The sequence below is a fragment of the Alosa alosa genome, chromosome 6, assembly GCF_017589495.1.
Source record: "Alosa alosa isolate M-15738 ecotype Scorff River chromosome 6, AALO_Geno_1.1, whole genome shotgun sequence".
In the NCBI taxonomy this organism is placed as follows: domain Eukaryota; kingdom Metazoa; phylum Chordata; class Actinopteri; order Clupeiformes; family Clupeidae; genus Alosa; species Alosa alosa.
Genome location: NC_063194.1, coordinates 9909342 through 9926645, shown reverse-complemented (window position 1 = coordinate 9926645; position 17304 = coordinate 9909342).

The following is a 17304-nucleotide window of genomic DNA, read 5'->3' as shown; positions in this document are numbered from 1 at the left end:
GTCTGTGCCCACCCACTTCACCAACTGGCTCAGAGGACATCCTAAAAAAAAAAAGAAACGTGTGAATCTGTGCAGTCATTCTTACGCAGAGATGAATGCAATAAGAATGAATAAATATGGAAATATGACGTTATTGAAAGCTATAGGTCAGTCTTTATTGAAGTTCATGATGTAATTACTGGCATACTCATTAAGTAATTACTCATAATATTCTGTTCCACTCAGTGAACACGCATATTACTGTAATGGAAAATAAATAAAAACATCTCATTTGTATTCATATAATCAGTCATTGGCAAGATTCTCATTCTGAACATCTCATATATCCCACATTTTAATATGTAACTTTCACAGAAGTCACAATTGTGAGCACAAATTCCAGAAGACTATCCAAACTATCAATTTGCCAGGAAAGTGTACTATGGAAGTTTGCTGTTTTGACCATGAAGTTATATTATATTTGTCACACCTGCTAGGGATGAGGTGACATTATTTTACTGTCTACAGTCTCTAGTCTCAGGAACTCTTTAATGAAATTCATCAAACTTCAACATATTACACTCCCTGATACCTGTTAACTAGCAATTATCTCTATAGGCAAAAGGTTGCCTAAAGTTGTCCTGAAAAATTACTTCAGGTTTTGAGTTTATGAGTTTAGTTGAAACCAAAAAAACATGTTTTCAGTTTTTTTTTTTTTTTTTCATCTTTCATTTACTTTGATATTCCTCTAAATTCTGACTAGGGCTGAAACGATTCATCGAGTTACTCGAATAACTCGATTACAAAAATTACTCAAGGCAAAAACCCTGCCTCGAAGCCTCGTTAAATTCCTATGACGCGCACTATATGCGCAGGGATCTGATAGTTCCACATGGACCGTTGTTCAGGAAGCACACCACTAGCGCGTGAATCGTGATACATTCTGAATTTAGCTGGCGCGATGGCCATATGAAAATTATCTCGTTAATTCAGAAAAACAGAGCTGTGACTTGCATGAGGTAAGCTAGATGCCTGGAAGAGGTGTTTTAATGTTTGTTTTAGGTGTTTGGTTTGGCTGTCAAACCCTCCGCAGCAAACTGAAAAAGTCCGATTTAACTTGGGTTTTATCAAAGAATGTCTGTGTAGATGAATATAGAACACTGCTAGATTCTAAATCGCATTCAGTATTTTGTGTTTTAGCTAGCAGCTAGCAGTAGCTAGTTATATGGATGTTGGCTGTGATGCCTAGACTACAATGCAGCCTGCATATTTTGATCATCACCTCTGTTGCTGTTTGCTTGGCCGTCTTTAGAACTGTTTTTCTGAATTAACGAGATAATTTTCTCGTTAATTCAGAAAATCAGAATAACTCATTAATTCAGAGAAACAGGGCTGTTTTTCTGTATTGATGAGATAGTTAACTCAACAATTCAGAAAAACAGGATGTGCTAAGTCATTAATTCAAACAAACAGGGTGCTTTTTTTATTGCATGAATGCAATACGCTTCCGTAGTAAATGCTGCAGGTGTAGAAATCTACATAAAACAGATATTTACTTTGATGTCAGGTCTAGATTACAGCATGAAACTTGTTGTGCATATTAATACATTAAATTGCTTTCCCTCTTCTCCCTCCGAGCACTTCACAACATAGTATGGACAGCTTTGTTCGCCCAGCTAAGTCATGCACAAGAGGCTGCAATTTTACAGAGAGCATTTTGAACATTATTTAATTGTTGACACTGGCACTTATAAACACTAAATGGGTAAATTGCAATAAATGAGCTTAGTTTTGTAACCTGATGTTGAAGTTAGAATAAATACCTCTGTGCCAATTGCTTGATCATTTTACAGCCATCTCATTTTCGTTATGCATTATTTGTTTTGGTTGTTTAAAAATGCAAAAAAAAAAAAATATCCGATTAATCGATTACAAAAAGAATCGATAGCTGCAGCCCTAATTCTGACCCGTGTTTTATATAGAGTGTTTTTAATGTACTGTATGCTATGATTATTCAGCACCGTTACTCCACACTAGAACCTCTGACAGGTACAATGTCTTAGTTTCCCTTAGTTCCAGTTGTTATCATCCATGTAGAGCACATTATTTTATTTAAAAAATAGCACACAGATTCTAAATCCCCCACAGATTTTCAAGTTCAAGTTTTTGTAAGCTTTTCTCTTCAGTTCCCCCACACCCAGTTGTAGGTCACAGGGGCTGCTGCAAAGGAGCTGCATGTAAAAATGTTTTTAACAGTAACGGTTTTATGGCAGAGCCACAGAGCACGTTTCTCCCCACAGTTCACTGCCTGTGCGTCCTTTCTCTGCCTGGTGATATCAAAACCTCAGTCTCAATGGAGTTTCTTCAGACTTCCCAGAATGTTTCTGCTGAGAGCATCTTCACACTCTGGACATGCATATATAAATATGCTTAAACAAAAATACAAAAGAAATTAAACAGAGGTGATGACAGCTGTTGTCTGACCAACTATTGTGTCCTGTTTTTTTATGGGTCTGAGCCTCTGAGATCTGACAGAGTTGAGACGGTGCTGAGTGAGTGAGTGAGACAGGAAACTGCTCTGCTTCCTTCACGAGACTAATGACATGTCTAAGCTCCAGCCTCGCCGATACGTTGCGCAGCAGTGGCCACAGTTCCGACAGCCGCTGGCGGAAACCTTAGCACTGGGTCACCACAGTGGCGGGGCGCGGGCGGCCGACGTACGGCTTTTACACGGAGACGGCATCGGTGACGCGTGGATGGCCTCACCAGCCTGTGGCCAGGCCTGGGGGACTACTCCACTTCACTCGGGCCGACGTGCGCACTGGGCAAGACGTAGGTGTCGAGAGGTCAACCATCAGAAAAAACTTGTGGCCTCTGAACTGACCAGCTCAGTGCTTCCCTAACCCACACACTCTCATCATAACTAACTACTCCTAAGCCCACTGCTGGTTTGAACACTTTCCCACTACATCTTACTGTATGTGTGTGCGCATGTGGTTCCCTTTCCCGGGCTTGGTGAAGTTAATCTGGTTCTTCTGCCACCAAATCACATATAAACTCGTTGACATGTGGCAGCTAAGTGATTTAATACACCCCCCCAAATCACAGCTTTGACTTGTGTGCGTGTTTGTGTATCTGAGAAGTTCTTGTCATTGCCTTCTTCACAAGGCCTGCTGGGAATTTTGTAAATGAATTGGCTTGCCAAACCACTGAATGATCATTTAGCAAATGCAGAGAAGCAGAGCCATAAAGTAGTTATGACATTTGCATCCTAAACCTACAGATATAACAGCCTCTCCCCAAAGTCCCCTATTGTGTCAGGACTCGGTTCAGATGGGTGACAGTAAATGCATCAAAAGAGTCATTTCCATAAAATACATAACACCTTTACATTTTGGGTTGACAGAAATTCTGCACGGGTGATACAGGTGTGTTTGTGAGAAACCACTGAATTTGTCAAGGCCTTTGTAAAATACATTAAAGCAGCACTACAGAGTTTTGGGGGTCTCTGGGGGCCCCCTGTCAGTGCCTTACAATCGTCCTTAAACCCGGTGCCCTTTGTTGGCACTGCTAGACGGAGATGCTGGCTAACATACAGGTGTCTTTTTGGTGATATTGTCTGCAATGTTGTGCTGTGAGATGTTTTCTTTCATTTAGGCGGTGTGGGCCTTACTGGAACACAGAACTGCATAGTGCATATCCTGGGAGGCTGCTAGGAATGACATATGCATTTATCTGTCCTGCACATGACCATAAACCATCAAAATAAATTTGAAGATGATGCCAAAACTAGTTGCCGGTTAAAAGCACACATCAGAAAGTGGTAAATTGTCATAGTGTTGCTTTAAATGTTCCTTTGTTTAAATCTAAAGCCAGTTGTACCTCTAACATTCATTAAATCTCTTTTTTTTCCATATCAGAAGCTCTGTGTGAGTCTGTCATAAAAACGTTTCCCATTGCGTGTTTTTGTTATTGTGCTTCATGTGGGTATAAACAGTTGTCCGCAAAGGGATGTATTTTATACCACTAAATGCTAGTGGTAGTCAAGAGGACACCTCTGGCAAACCTTTACACAAGCTTCACGGCCTGTTCCAAGACATCTAAAATGGGCCATTTAGGTGGACAATGCTAGTGCACACATCAAAAGCAAAAATGATAAGCAAACGTACAATTCTGAGGATAGCATTTTTGTATAATGGGCTGAATTTCCCAGATTTTGCTGTTATGTTATAATTGTTTGGCAGTATACAGTGTGAGGCAAAACAAAATCCTCTCATTTGACCTTATTCTTGGCATTCACAATTGTATGTTTACTTTTCACTGTTTTGGTTTTATGTCATGCATGTAAGGGAAGTCCTTGCCTTCCCTCAAGCAGGTTTCAATTTAAAACTATCTTCAGGCTTGCCACAAATGTTCAGGCTTGGAAAAGGAGGAGGGAGGAAAGAAGAACACCTGCTTTTATTCATAATGCCTGATGACAATATAATGCAGGAGTGGATGCTCAGCCTGATTGCACTCCTTAAGTGAATGTGACCTGATTGAGTTAGAGTTAAAGTAGGGCAGGATCCAGGATGAGGCCCATTTCAAGGTTCTCTCTCAGATGCCACAGTCCCCTTAAATTTCCCCACTTACGGCTACAATGTCAAATACCACCTCTGCATGGTCTACAGTATTCAGGACAACAGCTCTGTGAGTCAGTTGACATCATACAGAGCAACCATGACAATGGGGACTCGGGGAAGCCTGTGGCATGTGGTCTGATGTGAGTGAGCATTCAGTGTCCATCACCTGACTGCACTGACCAGCATGATGAATAGGGTCAGGGAAAGGGGATGTCCCATGTCGGAAAGAAGAATAGCAATGTTGGCATCTAAGCTGTGGGTGTCAAAGAGAGAGTGAATAACTGTCATCAGCTGGGTGAAAAATGTCTGGTGTGCGGTGTCCGAGGACCTATTATTATGCAGTACTTTGCTGGACGTTAGCACCAGAACGTGACCCTACCCCAGCTAGAAACCTGGCACAAATATGAAGCTCCGGGAAATAATGGCCGCAAAAAGATTTCTCAGACACAGCGGCACCTTAAAGGTAACAAACAAAATGAAAGCATGCATTCCACATTCATAAACATTTCACCATGTTCTACAGTACTTTTTTTACATTTCACATAGAAACAACAACTAAACAAAGCTTGACAACTAATAATTTGTTTAATCATCGTACTATGATGTAAACATTATATTCCCTTTTCATACATTCTGGCCTATGTCAGTTGATCCAGTGAGGAGTATTCTCCTTGAAAATGCTTAAATTTGTTTAGCAGTTTCAAAGATAACAGAGTGAAATCACTAGTTTGGAACACTGCATAGAGGCGAGGAAGATGAATTGATTCAGTTACTGGGCCAAAGCCCAGTAGTTGCCTTTGAGTTATAACTTGTGGCGCGTGGGCTACATCTTCTGTGAGGCAAAGACCACCAAATCAGAATTTGTACGCTGTTTTTTACGGTCTTGTCATTTATTTCAATGAGCGGACGTACAATCATCCCAATGAGTCTGTCAGCTTCCTGGCACCCAGTGTAGGCACTGATGACATTCACAGCTGGGGCCCACGCCGAATCTTTTCGTCTAGCAAACAGAAAGCATCAGACTGTGTTTGTAAGAATCCCAAAATCCCAGACATCACAATCACAAAGCCCGACTCTTGGTTGGTCTGATTCAGTCTCAGTGAAATACCATGGGGGTTTTGTGGAGTTAATCCTGTCCAGTGCATTAGTCCTGCTCCCACACTCGGCCACTGCAGCACCTAGCGGGAGATCAGCTGACTTTGGATCCGGTCAGTCAGGCCTTGATTAGGCACGGAACTATGATGGCTGCAGAGAGGCCAGCGCAGCTCCACAACCTGCCCAACTCCCACTGCTCTCCAGACATTGTAGGCCTTTCTTCAGCTTTTACCCAGAAATAGAACTACTAACCACAGATTTCCTTTTCATCATTATCTTTAAAGCATTATCACCACAAAGGAGTCTGAGGCCTCTAAGTCCACAGTAAACAGTGAAGCATTGTAGGGAAATTCTGAATTTCATGGGAAGAAAATAGTTGTGAAAGAGATGTAAGTGAAAGAGACTTTTGTCACTAATCCATGAATCGCTCCCTTTACTGTTGTGGTTTTGGAACTTTGACACGCTAACTGCTGGAAAATTAAGAGACAGAGTAAACAAATTTGTTGGCAGGGTCAGAATCATCACAGACACATCAGGTAGAAAGCGTGATGTTGATTTGTTGTGTAATATCATTCTGCACACAATGTCATAACCTCCCTGATGGCTTTATACTGTAGCATTAAAAAGACAAAAAAAAAACCTCATTATCAAGGGTAAGTTATAAGAAATTACAAAGATCACAGAAATCTAAAACTTACCATGCTGGCTTTCATTTAGAGGCATTTAGAAAGTAGAAAGTCCTCATCTGGATTACTGTAGATCTTGATACAAAATGTGATTTTCCTAGATAGATATGGATCTGATCATTGTATCAACATTGTATTTCAGCTGATACAATGTTGCATTTGTTTGGAGTAACTTTTCTAATAAGCCCAGCCCATGGGCACGGTAAGCCATGGCACTGAACTACGATTCCTGTGCCTCTGGACCGAAAATCAAATGGCTTTCAGACAATTCTTGACGGGAATTCCCAATACGCATTACAAACAAACTCCGGCTGAGGCACAGAGCTCATTTTATGTGTTTAACAGTGAGCCGCCAGAACTCAAGACTTATGCCCTAAACGGGTAAACACATTGGGCCAACTGTTTGTTTTCAGTTTGTTTTATCCGTTTCACAGGGAAGCAAAAATGAATATCCGAGTTGTGCGTGATGTTTGCAATCCTAAAATGAGCGTGTGGTAAAGTGGCACCTTCCCTACTTCTGTGGAGAAGGATCCAAATAGAGACACCCTCACTGTATACTGTACATGCTGAGACATCCCGTCCATCCTTCCAGGGCAAACCCCTCGACAGCCTAATTATCACTCTTTAAGGGACACTCTTTCCCAAATACCCAGCCATGGGCAACAGCCTCCCTGTGGGTCAGGGCAGGGGTTAGAAATAGTAATTTTAACCTTTGAGTCAGGGAAATGTTGAATCATCACCATTTGCTGGCCCTCCTCAAAACACTGAAATTATTTCAGGCATTTCTATGGAAATTGCTAAATGCTATAGCCAGACAGAACGTGAGCAATTCTCCCCCATGGCCTGTTGAAATCAGTGGTTATGTTTTTACACAGAGTGTCTGTGAAAATGTTTCCATTCTGCGTTGTTTTTACAATCTCTGTAAGCAGTTTCCATTAAGAATCTGCAGCTCTTGTTTCTCTGGAAAAGATGACAAACACCAACAGACTACTATGACAGGTCCACCATCAGCTCACTCAGACAGCTGAGATACCACAGTCCTTCTGTCAGACCATGTGCCTGAGATCATGGAGTGAGCATGCAGATGCATGTGGATCCTCGGGTATTCTTTCAGGGTAAAATAAAATCAAACTCAATTTCCCTCTTCTGCACTAATATAATTCAGAAAACTTTGCCCAATTATACCAAAAAGATGTCTGCCTCACGCCCCCCCCCCCCCTCTCTCTCTCAGTGAGTAGCTAGTGATGTAATGTCTCCTTTTAAAACTCATGCACAGTGCTTTGTTTGAATCATTAAATCAAATGCTCACAAACTGTCATCAGTGGAACATCAGTTACACGAAAGTTACAGGAATTCTGTAATCACTTTTAACATACAACAAATGTCCTCCAGAACAACATCCATCTTTCCTATAAAAATGAAGATTATGTTGTCAGGGCACTCAAGAATCTCCTGCAACACAAACAGTTCCACTAAGGCAAAACCAATTTATCGTGTTTGACTCCTTAAGGCTGCTTGAGATGTGTCCCCTTTATTTGGATTTAAAAAGATCCCTACTTTTGGTTTTCATATAATTCAATGTTTTTTTTTTTCAGATGAGGGGTCGACTAAGGCTTTACTGAGATGATCAAGGTTAAACAGCCAGATGCTTTGACTACTCAAAAAATGCCAAACACTGTGAGCTAAATAAAATGAATTCATTGCCAGTAAGAGGGCGTTGAAAACTATATTTGTCCACCGAGGTTCTGTAACTGGAAAGAGAACAGAGGCAAATGTTTAATCCTTCAGTAGAAATTGATAGGTGCAGAATGGAAATAAGTCTCTCATTCAAAAAGGGATCTAGTTTCGACAGGAGGAGGAAAATAAATATCAGTGAATGCACTCCTTGGTTTTTCACCATACCATATTTGTTTAAGGGGCTGTCAAAAACATTTCCTTGAACTCCACCGTCCTGGGCAGTTTTCAACGAGATCTCTCCGAAACCGCACTGGTGGTACAGTGACCGTTAGGCTGCGGTCGCATTATGGACCGGTTCATCTTTCTTGGAAGCAGCAGGGAGCCACATCAAGGGTTCTGGGCAACCCGAGATTGCTGCCGTCGTTTGAAAAGGGCTCTGATGACGAAGTGACGTCTGGGGGAGAACCTGGGCATCTCCAGACACTGCAGAGGCCTGCAGTGCCCGCTCACCATGTGAGGTCACATGGAAAACATCTCAGGGAATGCCTGGAAATTAGGACACTCCGGCACAGGAACGCTTTCCCAGCCAATCGCGGCTGTCGGAGCAGGAAATCCGAAACCAGTGAGCAGGGATGAAAGGCTGGATCCCACCATATGAGTGTGAGGAGTTTTGCTTAAAACCAGACAGCATAAGAATTCCTCCTATATTAAAACAGATGACGCCCTCCAACATATACAAATACGTAAAATACCTATCATTGCTGTGGCTCATCATATTATACTTTCATTTGTTTTGTTTTTTTTACCTGCTGTTTTGACAGGTGTGTTAGCACCTGATTGATGACCAGATTGATTTCTCCCAACAGGAAAACTCGTGCCCTAAGGGGCATAGTGCTCTCTCATTAAACGCCATGAGCACAGGAAACATGCTGTGGGTCAGTGTGAGGCTAGGCAGGATCGCTTCGGGGGTCCATATGCTGCGGTGGGACCGGGAACGTCAGGGGTGCGTCCTCAGCAGGGACGTCTCATTGGTGGAGGTACCCCATGTGGTTACGAGCGTGCCTTATAAAAACACACCAGGACATGCCGCCTGGCCTCTGCCGGGCGCTGCTCACCCTTGCGTGTGGAAGGGAGAGGGGGCAGGGGGGGGGGTTACTCCACCAGCCGGTGCCCAGCAAAGCCACAGCAGGCCTTAAATTCACACGTCAGGGAGCCGCCGCGTGGAGGAAGGCAGGCATCCTGCGGTCTGGATGAGTCAAGACGCGTGGTGCTGAGTCAAGGGGGTGGTGCGGCCTGAGTTGCAGTCTCGGCTGCGCTCGTTGGCAGGACAGGTGTGAGAGAGCAGGAGACAGAGTGAGAGTGAGAGAGAGAGAGAGAGAGAGAGAGAGAGAGAGAGAGAGAGACCAAGAGGTGGGGTTGTTTCATTGTCACTGTGCCAGCCAGGATGCATCAGCCTGGCACGCCGAAATTATGCAGGCATGAGTACACCCAAAAAGAAACACCACAAGAATGTGTTGTCTCGAAACAACAATGCAAACCATGGAAAAATATCAGCCCTGCACCTGCAAGATAAATTCAAAAACACGCTGTAAAAGAACAAGGCAGAGACCAAGAGTTAAAAAAAAGAGATGTCTCATGGGGATTTAAGAATGGGGACATTAAAACCAGACACCAATCCTTTGGGGAAAACACATCAGTCATATTCTGTATTACTTATTACATACCCTCCGCCTCTGGGATCTGATCTACTTCAAAACCCTCAGATAAACATCTGTCCCTTGATGGCAACTTCAGAGCACAACGTGTGGTTGCCTGTGGCTAACCAGGGGCATAAACGGAACTGTACGAGTCCTCGAAGACTTCTGCGTTTCTAAGTGTGTGTGTGGGGTTGGAGAGCATTCCTCGTTGCCACGGTCATTTCCCATCAGCCATCACCAATGCCAACCTTTTCATCGCTGGCCAATGGCCAGAGATGCAACACTATAGGCCTCTTTGGGCTGGTTTCTAGGTTAAATGTTAGGGCCAATCCTGGGCTACTGTAATGGACTCTCAGCTTACATACACTTGAGGGCTGGACAGGGCTTCCGTTTTGTTTAAGACGCCAGGTTTGGAGTGGCACAAGCAGCTCCGCGTACGTAATTACACTGCAGCTATTTCCTAACTCGACTGATCTGCCTTGCCTTTGGTGTACGTCTCAACGCGAAAGGTCGCGGTACGTTTTGGTCTAGACGCGCTCGCTTCCCTCGGACACTTGTTCAGATGGCTACTGGCCCTTGTGCACGCCAAGCCTCTGTGATCTGAGCGAAAAGCACTGCCTCCAGCTCTGATCTTAGTGGAAGTGCTGTGGTCTGAACCTGCCGTCTCCCACATGAAGATGGATTCCAGTAATCTCAGCTGCCGAGAAACCAAAGGGCCACAGCAGGAGAACTGGAGCACGAGAGAGAGAGAGAAAGAGAGAGAGAGAGAGAGAGAGAGGGAGGACAGAGAGAAAGTGGGAGAGAGGGAGTGGGCCAGAGAGTGAAAGACATGTGGATAGATTGATGGACATAAAGAGAGAGAGACCGCTCATGTCAAAGTAGGCATGGCCACAGCCACACCCAACCATCAGCCTGCAGGCACACAGCTGCCCTCTCCCACTGCAAACAGAAAGAGGGATAGAGAGAGAGTGACAGAGAAGTAAAGACACAGAGAGAGAGAGGGGGAGAGGGAGAGAGAGAGAAAGAGAGGTGGAAAGAGACAGAGTAAAGGAGAGTGCAGCTGTCCTGGCCTATTGCAAAAGAGATGCTTCACAGAGTAGTGGGCCGGGGCTTTTGTTTTCCTGGCGTGCCCTTTTACTATGCGGTGCTCAAGCCATGGCCTTTCTGTGGTCACATACTGTTCCAATTTCCTTTTTCTGTGGTCACGTATGGGGAGCGCCAAATGAAACGTCTGAAGTGCAAGTGAAATAATACTCTTGGGGCGTTCAGGGAGGAGAGGGCATGGATTTATGGGAAATGAAGGTGCAAGGCTTAAGGTATTCAGCAGGTGTAGGGGTCCACTACGTGTCTAGTCACACGCTGCTTTGCCAGCGTCTGCATCATCATCAGCCACAATTGTTCTACATCAAATGCGGTTTTCACTACAACAGTGAAGGCAATACGGTCCTTGGTGATGTGACAAAAGCTTTAAAATATCATTCCTCTACATACAAACACATGCAAAGAGACACACACTCCCTCTCTGTCTCTCACTCTCTCACCCCACACAAATATAAGCTGTTACAAACATATTTGGTTGGGCAAAAGTAATCATGGTAGGTATAATATTAAATTATATCCTGTATAACTGTATTACATTTCATTAAAAGCCAGGGCATGTTACTCATAGAGTGGATTTAACATCTAGTCAAGGACATGCCATAAATAGTTGTGCATAACATATCTTCACATTATCTGTAATTCACATTAAATTATGAGCTTAACTTGCATAATTGTTCCCGAAAGAATTTCCCACGTTCTGAAGCCTATATGATACAAAATAATAAACATCATAAGAAACCCTTATTTCCCACTGGTATAATAATATATCTACTTGATCATTCATAATATTTTATGAATGCAGTGTGTTGTTTATTGAGCTCAGTGTTGAACCCTGTTGGTTCCCGAAGGCCAGCCAAGGCCATACTACAGGACTTGCTTTGACCTGGGATTTTCCAGACCTCTACACTGTTGCCTGAATGGACTCTTTGTGTGTACCTCCACTTGATGTTAACGTTAGCTCACCTTTATCTCATGCAAAAGATCCTCTCACTACTGCTGATGTTATCAAGCCCTCCTGCACTATCTGTGTACTCTCCCTGTACACACACACACACACACGCACACACCCACACGCTTTGTATGTAGTGAGGTTGTTTAGCCATGTCAATCATCGTTGTTATTGCCATAGAACAATTCAGCTGTCAATAGACTGCCAACCATTGTTCTGGGCCCAGTGTTATACTGAACAGTCTTCTTTATGAACACAATTACATATAGTTTCTTGTGTATATGTATCTTGAATACTGTATCTTGATGCTGTTTTTCTTAAAATAAATAAATAAATAAATAAAAACATGTATGACATGGGAAAACTGCAATGATTGAGCAAGCTGTACCACAACTCATAGCATACTACAATGCTCCCTAAGTCCTCTGGGATTAGCATCGTCTGAAGTTGGTGTTGTGGCTTGTCTTCAGAGGGACATTTCTGATCTCCCTGCAAATCTCCTTCTTTTCAGTGAATTTTCCTGCTGCGTATCATCACACCACAAATGCAATATTGTGAGTCAGTATAACCACCTCACTCCCTGAAGCTTTCCCAAAGACACAGGGCCTTAACACAAAAGGCATATGAAAGGCTGAGCATGTGGCATGTTGACTCCATGCAGAGCGTCTGGATTACTATTATTCCAAATCTGGCCACTATGCCGTCCACCACGTCTGGTGGCTGAGTGCGTCCTGGAAAAAAAAGGTCCCCCTTCCTGGTACACTCACACAGAAGCCAGTCACGACAGTGTGTGGGTGTGTGCGCCTGTGTGTGTGTGTGTGTGTGTGTGTGTGTGTGTGTGTGTGTGACAGCAGGGTCAGCCATGTTTTCGTTCTGACAAGTCCAGACGGCACCACTGTGCCAATCACGGCGTCTGATGTGGGCCACTGCTCAGTGTCCTGGTTGTTTGTGTGCTTTATCCGTTGAGCTGTTGATGGTTGGAGGGCCCGGGAGGCACGACAGCCTGGCTTCCTACCCAGGGAGGGTGGTGAGGTGTGTCACTTTCATGTAACTGGCTTGACAAAAAATAAAAGAAGTGCTCCCTTGAGTAACCTGGCAGAAATAAAGCAAAAAAAGAGCAGTTGACAGCCAGTGCCTACTGTACTAACATGGTATTGTTTGACGCCATTTAGTGGGCTGCAGTGTGTCAATGTGTTTTTTACTGTTGCCACATTTGAAACAACAACCCTTAATTTTTTAGAGGAATTTAAGGGAATATTAAGTGGATTTGTGCATGGATTTGGGGATAATTAAGGGTTGGCTACCTCTAGACAGCAGATTAAAGAGAGACACTAAAGGAGGTTATTTCCAAGTCATGAGCCCCTCAATACACACTGAGACTTGTAGCATAACTTCCCAGAAAATAAATGTTATAGTATAATTTAAACAATTTCATGGGCAATGTGTTTCCAAATACAAAAGAACAGGACTTGAGACTTTGTGTAGCATCCAGATATGATACCCTCTGTTTCTGCGGTCATTTTCACACGGTCAGAGGTAGTCAGGCGTGGTGAGATGTGTCCTAAATATGGGTGGGGACTATTTGAGCATTAACTGCATTTTAGATTCTGAAATCAGTCCAAATGCCTCCTAACCGTGAGACTCAAAGGCAGATTGAAATTTGACTAAAAGGTGTGAGTAGTGAGAGGTGGGTCACTGAGAACAAGACTGTTGGTGTATCTGTGTGTGTTTGCTGATAGCTACTGAAAAGTTAGCAGACTTTAGTTGTAGATAGAAAATAAGCCTTAACCAACATTTGACCCAGGAGTTGTGATGGCCAAGGATTGTCTTTTAAAACTATCGTTACTCTGTCATACATAACCAAAAATCACGTCAAGGTCAAGATAGCCTATGGACAACCCTGGCAACCCATGATTTCACATGGTAAATTTTAACTGTAACTGTTGCTTTGTTTTGTCTTGGAATGAAAACATACATCAGTATCTTTATCATATTGACTGTAATTGTGTAGTTACACATCACTTCAAATCTGTCTTATAGTCAAATACCTATATATATATAGGTTTGATATATATATATATATATTTTTAAAACAGCACTGAAAAACTATGCTTGCCAGAAAAGTGGATGGAAAAAGATGCAATATCCACTCAGACAAAGGGAAATCTAGACACAATGAAACTGTCAATCAATTTTAGGCGTTTCCAACTGCTTCCCTAGGGCTATTCCTTTACTCCTCTGTTAAAATGGAAAAAGATCAGATGAAGAGATGCTGTTGGAGCATTGCTAATAAGATAATGAGATAGTTTCCATCCTTTACTCATTATGGGAGGCCGATTGGGAATTCTTGGATTTAATACAGATCTTGTAATGTATCCTTGCATGGTGAAATTCATTTTTGCTTAATTTAGACATGTAGGCCTATGTTGAAAATACCAGGCCATGAAAAGCAGACTATTATTGCACTCTTAAAACAAATGTGTTGAGAACAACACAACTTGCATTGTTTTTAACACATCTTTGTGTCCAGATAGGGACAACACAGTTTGTGTTGTTTCCTTTTTTTTTAAATTTGTTACACAATATGCATTAAAAATAACACAACTTGTACAACACTTTCATTTTGAGAGTGTGTCATTGGATAATTAAAGTAATAGCCTATCTGAAAGTAATTTGATAGTCTCATCAGTCAGTGACAGTAAATGTAATTTTTGCTGACAAATAAGCTTGATCTTTGTGCTAAAGGGAAAAGGTTTACACCTACAGTACATGACAAAAAACAAAATGTTGAAAGCAGTTGTTTTACCCAGACAGGTGTGTCATACACACTACCCCTAATCTCTTATTTAGACAGGTGCAAGTTTTGGAGGGAGTTCATCTCCAGATGGTTTGGGAACGTTGACTGTGTCTAATGGTAGCTTGGTCATTTGATGCCATTATAAGTTGTTTTGATGCATTGCCGAATGGGTCACAGCCGCAGCAGCCTGCTGAAGCGGTAAAAAATGCCAACACATTCATGAGTGTATTAAAATCCTTTTCTGAACAGACAGGAGTTTCAGGACTGCCAACAGCATGCATGTGAGTGCACTTCTAAGAGGAACTGTACCCATCTTTTGGGTCAGTATTGTACGATTTTACATTCTGTACATCCATGTCTGCTGAAGTGGTCACACAGCAAATATTTTACTCTGAAATCTACAGTTAGTGTTTAGCTACCAGTCCTCTGAACTGGAATTGGTCCAGTGATGACTGACGATATTTGTGATTAAATGTAACTAAATCAAAGGATACATGGGTTCATTGGGGACAAATTGAGGGCAAAGTGAAATTTAAGTTGCATGATTCGTCAAACTTATCTCCATAAATTGCCAGTAAAATGTATTCTGCATGAAGATACTCCCTGAAGATACTCCCTGATAATGCTGTAACTGATACCGTTGGCATGGGATTCTGGGAGTGAGAGATTCCTTGGTTTAAGCAGTCAGTTCAAGATTATTAGATGCCAGTATGCCATATAATCTCCACTTCAAAAGCAAATGATCAGAGAAAAATGTCAGTCAACCTGATCCCACTGAACTGAAATAATTCCGTAATCAAAAATGTATGCTTTGGCCTAGCAGCCATACCACAAGATTACATTTCAACTGATACAGGCCATTTCAACTGATACAGGCTCACCGCTAAATCTGAGGAAGTATGTGTGTGTGTATTGAACATGTCCATATTTGTTATATTTGTTGTCTTGTGTCTTTTGTGTCTCCTGTGAGAGTCTGAAATAGATGAGGAAATAGATCTAACCCAGGGATGGCAACACTGACATTAGTGGGTCTACAGACAGATCGTGGTGTGGACACTGACATTAGTGGGTCTACAGACAGATCGTGGTGCGGGCAGTTACAGGGTTAATTCATTTTCACAGTAAATTGCAGCTGCTTTGTAGCCTGGCTAATGCCAAACCTCATCTCATTGAGATGGGGTCTGGGAACTACATTTAATTAATTTTCTCGTATTTGAAACGTGGTTTACGAATGCCCAGAACTGTTTATTGGGCACTACGAATGTCTATCAAATGTGTCTGTACGTAGCTCATAACCGCTTCAGTGTGTCGTCATTGTCTTGCTGTCCCCCCTCCATTCTGTGATTGGTTCCTTCGTTGAGGTGTAAACGAAGTCCATGGAATCCAGGCTGCCTAGCAGCGTGAATAAAATCGCGCGAGTAAGGCAGCATGGGAAAATCCAGGCTAGCTGCTTTGGTAAACTGACCTGTAAAACCTGCAATTGCAAATCGTTCACCATGACCTAAATCACTTACCTTTTACATTTGCTAATTGTTTTGCGAGCAATAAAGTATGTGAGCCCTGGATAAATAACCTGAATATTAAAACTTTTTTACTTAATCACTTTATGATAAGGAGAGAGGTGATTTGCTGAACTGATTTAAATCATGGGTGTGGCACTTGAGTTCAGACCTAGAGCCATATATGATCGAACCACCTGAACCTATTTCCCAGCATTGAAGGAATGAGCGCAGCGTATCATAACCCATGAAGTTCCCATCACAGCCCATTTGACATCAATTGAGTGTTACTAGTCAATTAGTAGTCAACCAGTCAATTATTATTTTTTTGACTATCTGTGTATCTATATAAATAAAACGTATTATTATTATTATTATAAAACAGAATGCTTAAGGATGCATTAGCACAAAAAACATGGCTAATATTATGTTAGTTTACTGCATACTTGATTGGTCTGTTTATTGCTCACCATATTTAATATGCAGTTATGACATTGTGGCCAAGTTAATCTGTGCATAACTGAGCCAATTCCATCAATCAAAGTTTTCCGTAAGACTTCCGTAATGAAAACCACTCTCACCCAAGCTGCTTATTAGTTTGACAAGAATTAAAAAAGAATAAAAAAAAAATCAATTGATCAAAACCAGACTCATCTACCATCCAGCTACTATACTGTACCTTGCAAAGTTGACCTACAAATGAGCCATTTAACCCCCCCCACACACACACACATGCACACACACACACACACACACCGACTTGTGCTTGCTACGTGCCACTGTTTGTTTGTCAGTCTATGCAAAGAGGAGTGTAATATCATTGTAAAGTCACTGAATTCTGAAAGTACTTCTGAAAAAAAAAAAAAAAAACAGCACCAATTGCATGTCATGTATTGGGCATCCAGTCCTGACCAGGCTGCCAATCCAGAGGTGGGGTACATAAATGGCAGCAAATCTCTCTGTGTGTGTGTGCCTCTTTCACAGGCTCTCTGAAACAACACGTCAAGGTATGGTTTCACACAGTCTGCCTCTCACTGCCAGGGCTCTTGCCTAAAGCAACACAAGCCAGTCCAAGTTCAGTCAGAGTCCATCAAAGCTGATCCAAACGTCTTTAGTCATTTCATAAATCACACGCCACAAATTAAGTTCTCGGGGTGATTTATGACACCAGGAGAGCGCATGAAAGTGCTCCGCTCTGCTTG